Genomic DNA, 8,441 nt, shown 5'->3' with positions numbered 1-8,441 from the left:
AACCCAGGCATATGCCCCGGCCAGAATCGAACCCAGGACCCTTTAGTCCGCAGGCCGATGCTCTATCCACTGAACCAAACCAGCCAGGGCCCAACAACAAATGTTTTTAAAAAATAAATAAAATAAAAGTATTTTCTGTGCTAAAAACAATAGCATTAAATTTACCATCTTAATTTAGTGACTTTAAGTATATATACATTGCTTTGCCACAGTCTCTTGAACTTCAACATGGTTCTTTTGTTAACAAATACAGAACCAATTTTACTCCTTTTTCCCCCAAAGCAATACGTTCCAAACAAACCACATATATATTCCTCATACAGTGTTCATGTTTATAGTAAATATATTTCAAATTCACATTGTAGGTCTTAGCTCGTGTCTCTGTGTAATTTTCTCTTTGGCCATCCTGCTCTCAGAGGGTATCATCTATTTCCTAGTTAATGCTTCAAGAGCAAAAGTGATCGAGAGTCAGATGACCTGTTAGTGATTAATAACTTTACCATCATCTCTGTGATCCTCAATAATTGACTTAATGTTGATTGCTTTAGTTTGTCCAATGGAAAAAAAATTAAATTTCTTTTAAGAGATTTGTAATTATATTAAACTAGAGGCCTGGTGCATGAATTCAAGCACAGGTGGGGGTCGGCGAGGGAAGTGGCCGTGGGCATTTGGCCAGCTGGCTCTGTCCCTGATCGGGGTGTTAGGGGCAAATCGGGGGCCGGGCCGGCCGGGTGGAGAGGCCAATCAGGGCCCGGATCAGGTTGGTTGGCTGCCGGAGTGCACATCATAGCCACCAGTCATTCTCGTCCTTCCACCGTTTCGGTCACTGGGCTTTTATATATATAGATTAGCCAAAGCATAGTGCAATATACTAAAATATACCCTTTCCTCTTGCTTTTGGCCTTCTTACTTGTCTGTGAGCATTCAGTATCTGTCTGTGATGGGTACTTTTGGATTTGATTGTGTACCCTGCTGGGAATATGTGCTCACTGTGAATAATGTAGAATGAGGTCAGGAGGAGGAAGGAAACACAAGGCTCACGGGAAATGACCTATTCCTCCTTGTGTGAGTGTCACCCTCTGTAACACATCCTGTCTTTGTACTGAGCTAAGAATTCACACCAGGAGGCTGACATTTTTATATTCTTTGAAATGCCTAGAGACACCCAGAAAGTTTCAATTCTGAAAATGTATTCTAATAAAGGCCGTTTTCCTAAAACACTAAAAATTTTGCCAAGTTCATGACATTTTAACCAAGAAAAAAAAATTTACTGCAGAAAGCTCTTTACTTTTGAGATTAATTTTGAAATTCATAACAAGTGAAGATTCACAGTTCAGTTTTTAAATAATATATATTTTTATTTTTTAATCTTTATTATTGAAAGTATTACATATATCCGCCTTTATAACCATTGACACTATCTGTCCCCTGCCCTTAAAATAATATTTTATAGTCAAAGATGACACAACTCTTTTCCTCTAAGTCTTCAAAACCTTTTTTTAGAGTCGTCCATGAATTGATGGAAACATTTTGTCTAATAAAAAGCAAATAATATTTTTACATTCTCCCTGTGCAGAAACAAAGGTTATTTCAGAGATGATGGGAATTGGGAATGAAATTCATGGCCTCAGCTGCTCTACTCCAAGTAGTAGACTATCTCACCTTTTCAAGTGACCCATAAGCCTAACACCACTGAAAAGTATTTCACGACTTTATGACATTCTAAATTCACTGTCTTATTGATGGTTCTTTATATAAATTTCCATGCGGTTTATAAAGCTTTTAGGAATGCATTTTTAAAAATGTTTCAGAGATACAGAAACCATTACACATTCTTTCAGAGTATTCTTGAACAGATTAATGAACTTGATTTTTTACATTAGCTTAATGATTTTCTATTTTTGTTGCACTTGTCAGCTTCACTGTTTTTTCTACACTCACAGTTGATAAAAAAGGTTAAGTACATTTTTATCTCTTGGCAACAAATATAACCATATTTATAATTTGTTAAATAAAAAGTGCATAGTGAGCATTTTCTCACCAACATACAAACTACTAATTACTGAGTAAGCGTCATTATTTATTAGTCCTTTATTTTTAATTAACCTTTTAAAAATAATTTTGTCTTATTTTGAAAACTTTTGAAGAAATTGCTAGATATGTACAGATAAAATTGCTTTATAATAATTTCTGGCTATATATGCACAATATATTTGTGTCATCACCTAATATCACATAAATTATTTCTTTCCGATAACTTATATTATTGTGTTTGAACTATGTTCAATGAACAAATGTCTTAGCTTGCATCAAAGTAGTTTTAATAGAATATCATTGATTTTCAGTGAAATAGAAGTATGTTAGATCCCAATGACCATTTAAATATTTCATTTAATGTTTATTAATGCACAAGGTATTAAAACATGCAGCCATTTTCATTTTTAAGTACACTGCACTTCTATTATTCATTTCTGTATTACTTCTATGCACCAATTCAAAAGATACTGCAGCTCTGCCAGTGTGGCTCAGTGGTTGGACATTGACCCATGAACCAAGAGGTCATGGTTTGATTCCCAGACAGGGCACATATCCTGGTTACAAGCTTGATCCCCAGTAGGGGGCGTGCAGGAAGCAGGTGATCAATGATTCTCTCTCATCATTGATGTTTCTATTGCTCTCTTCCTCACCATTCTGCTCTCTAAAATCAATAAAAACAAAAAAAGATACTGAAGATCTTTCAATTGAAAGGGCATCAAAATGCAGTCCGTTGCAGCTTTGAATTAATTATTGCTATTTTTATAACGTATAAAGAACCTGCATCAAGTGCTGTAACCTTGATCTTACAATCAGTGCCATATCATCTTGCATTAAAGTGCCAGATGCTGTCAATTTGCAGTTTACATGTTTAAATAATATACTAATCTAAAATATGCCTACATAAAATTAGAAAGAAAATGTGATTGCTTAGCTTATCACTATTGAATGATAAAAAGGAACTGACAAGTTACTGTGAAGATTATGATAGAATTTTTGAAATTGTATCTTTTTTGATGAAAGAAAGTATTACAGATGTCCCCTTCCCCTTGCCCCCATTGACCCCCTCCAATCTGCTCCTGCCCCTCCCAAGGTCTTCTTCACACCATTGTCTGAATTTATGCATATAAGTTCATTGGTTAATCTCTTCCTGCCCCACCCTTCCCTCTGACATACATTCGTCTGTTGCATGCTTCAATGCCTCTGGATCTTTTTTGTTCCCCAGTTCATTTTATTCATTAGGTTGCACAGATAAGTAAGATCATGCGACACTTGTGTTTCTTGGACTGGCTTATTTTGCTTAGCATAATATTCTTCAGGTCTCTCCATGCTGTCTCAAAGGGTAAGAGGTCCTTCTTTTTTACAGCTGCATAGTATTCCATCATGTAAATGTACCACATCTTTTGTATCCCCTCATCTATGTATGGGTACTTGCGCTGTTTCTAGCTATTAGCTACCATAAATAGTGCTGCTATGAACATAGGGGTGCTTATATTCTTTCTGGTTGGTGTTTTGGGTTTCTTAGGATATCTTCCTAGAAGTGGGACCACTGGGTCAAATAGCAGTTACATTTTTAATTTGTAAAAGTAATCTATTGCTTTGAATTAAATAGGAATACATTTATTCGAGAGATATAGATATATACATTTATAGCTGTTGGAAAATAAGTTTTAAGTTATTACTTTACATAAAGTGTCTTTTTTTCCAGAAATAAGAAAACTGAGGCTAAGTGACTAAACAAGAGAGAACAAAAATCAAGATATGCTGAGCAATTAAAAAATATGTGATCTTAAAAATGTGCTCTTAAAATGAATACAGAAAAAGTCCACTTAAATTAAATCCATGACAAATCTCCAACTAAGCTTATTAATTAAAGGAGACCTGGTTTCATAAAAATGGTTTGAAAGGTTTGATCAAAAATGGGGAAAATTAGAAAGGATAAAGTAGAAAATTCGAAATGATGGAGCTGGCCAAAATAGAAGTTAAAATTCGCAATCATTTTTTGTTTGTTTCTTTATGTGGTAATTCCTGTTTTTTGTTGTTGTTTTTTTCTCTATTAATGCTTCCTTACAAATTTTTAGGGTGCAGATTCATTTCTACTGACTCTGTTTCTATGCTCTGTTTCTATCCAATCCCACCGCTAAGGCTCAGTGTTTCTGAGGTTTCACATTATTATTGATCCTAATTAACTCACATTGATAAGCACTAACAGTTTTCGTATCACTTGCTTGAATGAGCGAGAACAAAGGTTCAGTACATGTCAGCCTTGAAGTCCTTCCGCTCAGGAGGACTAGGCAAACATATTCACATCCTGTTGGCCTGATGATTAAAGTTCTATTTTTTTTTAGCTAAATTTATAAATTTTTAACTAAGTTTATGTATCTATGAGTGAGGACATGTCCATGGCCCAAATGAGCACATTTTGCAGGAAATATACTCTGGCCTTCATTAGAAGAGCTGGCGTTGACAGTTATTTTTGGTGACACAGAAAAATGGTGCCCTGAGGAGTCTATTCTTATTTGTTATGGATTCATGCTGGCTCATGGGTGACTGACACCACATTTAAAAATAAAAAGTGATGCCTGGCTTGTGTGGCTCAGTGGTTGAGTTTCGACCCATGAAGCAAAAGGTTGCTGGTTCAATTCCTAGTCAGAGTACATGCCTGGATTGTGGCTTGATCCCCAGCAGAGAGCATGCAGGAGGCAGCTGATCAATGAATCTCTCTCATCATTGATGTTTCTGTCTCTCTCCCTCTCCCTTGCTCTCTGAAATCAATAAAAATACATTTTAAAAAATAATAAAAATGAAGAGTAAAGTTTGAATTGGTCAACTTTTATTTGGGGGAGGCTTTTTCCACCCAAAGGACACAGCATACTTGAGGCATATGTATCATCCCCTCACACACCAAAACACATACAAACAAACACACCGTACAGATATTGGTGAGTAACATTTATCTTTACCTTGAATACATCAATAATTCATAGGATCTACAGGCTTCATTAACTTCTTTAGGAAACTACATATACTATTTTAGATGGTGATAAAAGACATTTGCATAGGTGAAACAAATAAGCAAAAAAAAAAAAAAAATACCTTGAGTTACCATTATAATTCCAGTGCAATCCCATCCCCTTCTCCGCCTTTTTATTTAATCGCTCTGTAATCAGCTCACATATGTAGAGTATGTTTGTTTACTGTTTTTATTGTCTCTCTTTTCAAAGTAGAATTTGAGCTCCAAGAAGGCAGGGGACTCTCTGTTGTTCATGACTCTGTCTCTAGTGCTTATAACAACAGTTCCTGAGCACAAAAGAAGCTCAATCCTAATGTATTAAGTGTATGAGCAAACAGCTGCATTTTTAAAGTTTTGCTTTCTACTTAGACTCTGTAGGAAGTGTCATGACTACTATCAATCAATGACATATGGCACTTAGCTCCATCAGATTGAACTGTGTAGAATCATCCGCTGTTGTTTGTGATACAAAGATATGTAAACTCACTGGCTGGCGTGGCTCAGTGGTTGAGCATCAGCCTGTGAACCAGAGGGTCACAATTCCAGGTCAGGGCATATGCCCAGGTTGCAGGCTCAAGCCCCGGTGCGGGGTGTGCAGGAGGCAGCTGATAGATGATTCCCTCTCATCATTGATGTTTCTATCTCTCTCTCCTTCCGTTCCATTCTAAAAATCAATAAAACTACATTTTTAAAAAAAAAAAAATATGAAGACAGAAGTCCTCTCCACAAGGGCTGTAAAAGTTATCAAGAGACCACCAAGTTACAGGACGGCAAATGCCACTGGTGCAATGTGGATGGCAGAGAGCAAATACAAACATGAAATTCGGAAAGGACAGGCAGCCTCTCCTGAATGCCAATACCAGTTCCCAGTAACTTGGACTGTTTGGGTTGGAGTTCTTTTTTAATCTCCAAATAAATATTGTGTTTGTTTTTTTTTTATCAGACTTCACATTACCCATGAGAGAATATTCAACACAGAAGCAAATGCCCTATGTTTCCTCCATTGGTTCATTCTTGCAAGAAATGATGGTCCGAGAACATCCCTTCTAGCTCAGTTAACTATCTCTCACTTTTCGTCTTGCTTGGTGAACCAGAACTGCTTACCCCAATCCCCAGCAACTTTTCACCAACAAGTAGTAGTGGATTTGCATATAATTCCTATATTGTTCTGAGGGAACAGTCTGCATACACACATTGTTAGACGCTCTCCATTTCCTCTTGGGTAAATTGTTTCTAAGCTGTAATCCTTTTGTTGTATTCAGTGGCTGGTAGGTAAAGCAGCGAAATTAAGTGGAGAGCAGAGCATTAGCAAGATGTAATTTGAAACAGGACACCTGGGATCCCACTTATGGGGTCTGCTGGTGAGTCACTGTAGTGTGTAGGAAACGGTAAGAATGGAGAAATGTAATAGAATCGGTATTATTCTGGGCACCCGGCCTCAGTAAGTTAATATTCAATTCCATCTTGTCAGCATTGTTCTTCATTTTTGCATTTATGTGTTAATGCTTTGCAAAAGTTATGTTTAGTTGGGTGATATTATGCATTATTTTTTGTTTTTAGCAATGCTTAAAAGTGTATATGTGTTTAAAAGTGCTGAGTTGCAAGTTTTAGTTAAATACTACCTTTTTATTTTTTCCCCTTTACTAACTAAATCAACTCATTCAAACAATTTTCTGAGCAACTAGAGTAGGCCGGGCACTAATTAGATACTAAATCCTATCTAGATGTCAGGGGATAAATAAAATAAAATACAGGAATGTGTGCTCATGTAAAATTGCATAGTGTGGTGTTAACGGGAATTTCTGGAGAACTCCTGTAGATTTGGGGTTGTCCTGTCAGAAAATGCCCTTCTGGCAGGGGGCAGGGGCATGGGTGGTCAGACCTGAATGACAAGGATGAGCCAGGATCTTGTGGAGCTAGGAGAAGCTTTCTAGGCAGAGAGCCCTAAGGTAGGAACGGCCCCGCACTTTGGACCATGGAAAAAAGGCAGGGTGGCTATAGTGTGGTGATGACGGTGACCCTAGTGGTTAGGTCTGTGAGTGGTGAGAGAGTATTTGGATGGAGAGCAAAGTCCAGATCATGCAGAGTATTGTGGTCTCATTTTTTATTGTCTTTAAAATGTAAGCCTGTAGAATTTTCAAGCCCTTCTTGCTGTAAGTCCATGAAGGTGTGGCCGCAGTTGGAATTGTTAGGGTTTCAGTAATCTCAATGTCCTTTTTATTTTAGTTAAGGGGATTATCCTGAATGATAGCTCTGAGAGCAAGATCCATAGGGACCCCAACTCAGAAAGGAATTTAAATTTCTGATGTATTGTGCTCATGAGAACACAAAAACAAACACCTAAAACAAAACAACAAATTAGAGAGAATTAAGTAAAATATCACAAGTTCAAGTAGACTTTATCTGTCTTGCCTGACAATACTACAGCAGATAATGCTATAAGGAGAGAGAGAGAGAGAGAGAGAGAGAGAGAGAGAGAGAGAGAGAGAGAGAGAGAGAGAGAGAAGAGAGAAGAAGAAGAAGAAGAAGAAGGAGGAGGAGGAGGAGGAGGAGGAGGAGGAGGAGGAGGAGGAGAAAGGGAGGGAGGGAGGGAGAGCAAAGGTAGATTTGATACGTTCTTTGAGCTGGGAGTTGAGACATAAGATATATACAAGACTGGTCTTTGTCTTGACTGTTTCCTTAGATATTCCAGGCAGGACAAAACTACTGGGGGGTTGGGGGGGGCGCACTTAGGAGAATCCTACTCTCCATGGGACAATTTGCCTGATCTCTAAAATGGGTGAGGTAGATATAGAGTCTAAGTCACTGCCGAGTTGAATTAAAAGAAAAAAAATCTTCTATGTAGCAGAAAGCAGTAATTTTCCAACAACTAAATCAGAGGTTTCATAATATGGATGTGACTTAGTTTCTGTGAATTTTTATTCTTTCTTAAAAGTTTCTTTATTTCTCATTTTGTACATTGTTCTTACTTTAAAAAACCAAACAAACAAAAAAACAAAAAACCCTAGGAACTCCTAACATGGCAATTGACTTTAGACAAATTCTTTGAACATTCTAAATGTCCTGACAATGATCTAGGTCCATTCTGCCATTTTAAAAACAAAGGAAAATGTTAAATACAATAAATTTTAAAAGGTTCAGCAAACTTCAGATCATGCCCTAGCCGGTTTTTGCTCAGTGGATAGAGCAGGGGTGGGCAAGCTTTTTGACTCAAGGGCCACAATGGGTTCTTAAACTGGACTGGAGGGCCGGAACAAAAGCATGGATGGAGTGTTTGTGTGAACTAATATAAATTCAAAGTAAACATCATTACATAAAAGGGTACGGTCTTTTTTTTTTTTTTTAGTTTTATTCATTTCAAATGGGCTGGATCCGGCCCGCAGGCCGTAGTTTG

The sequence above is a fragment of the Myotis myotis genome, unplaced genomic scaffold (genome assembly GCF_014108235.1).
Source record: "Myotis myotis isolate mMyoMyo1 unplaced genomic scaffold, mMyoMyo1.p scaffold_m19_p_3, whole genome shotgun sequence".
In the NCBI taxonomy this organism is placed as follows: domain Eukaryota; kingdom Metazoa; phylum Chordata; class Mammalia; order Chiroptera; family Vespertilionidae; genus Myotis; species Myotis myotis.
Note: the sequence above shows the minus strand (reverse complement) of the source record.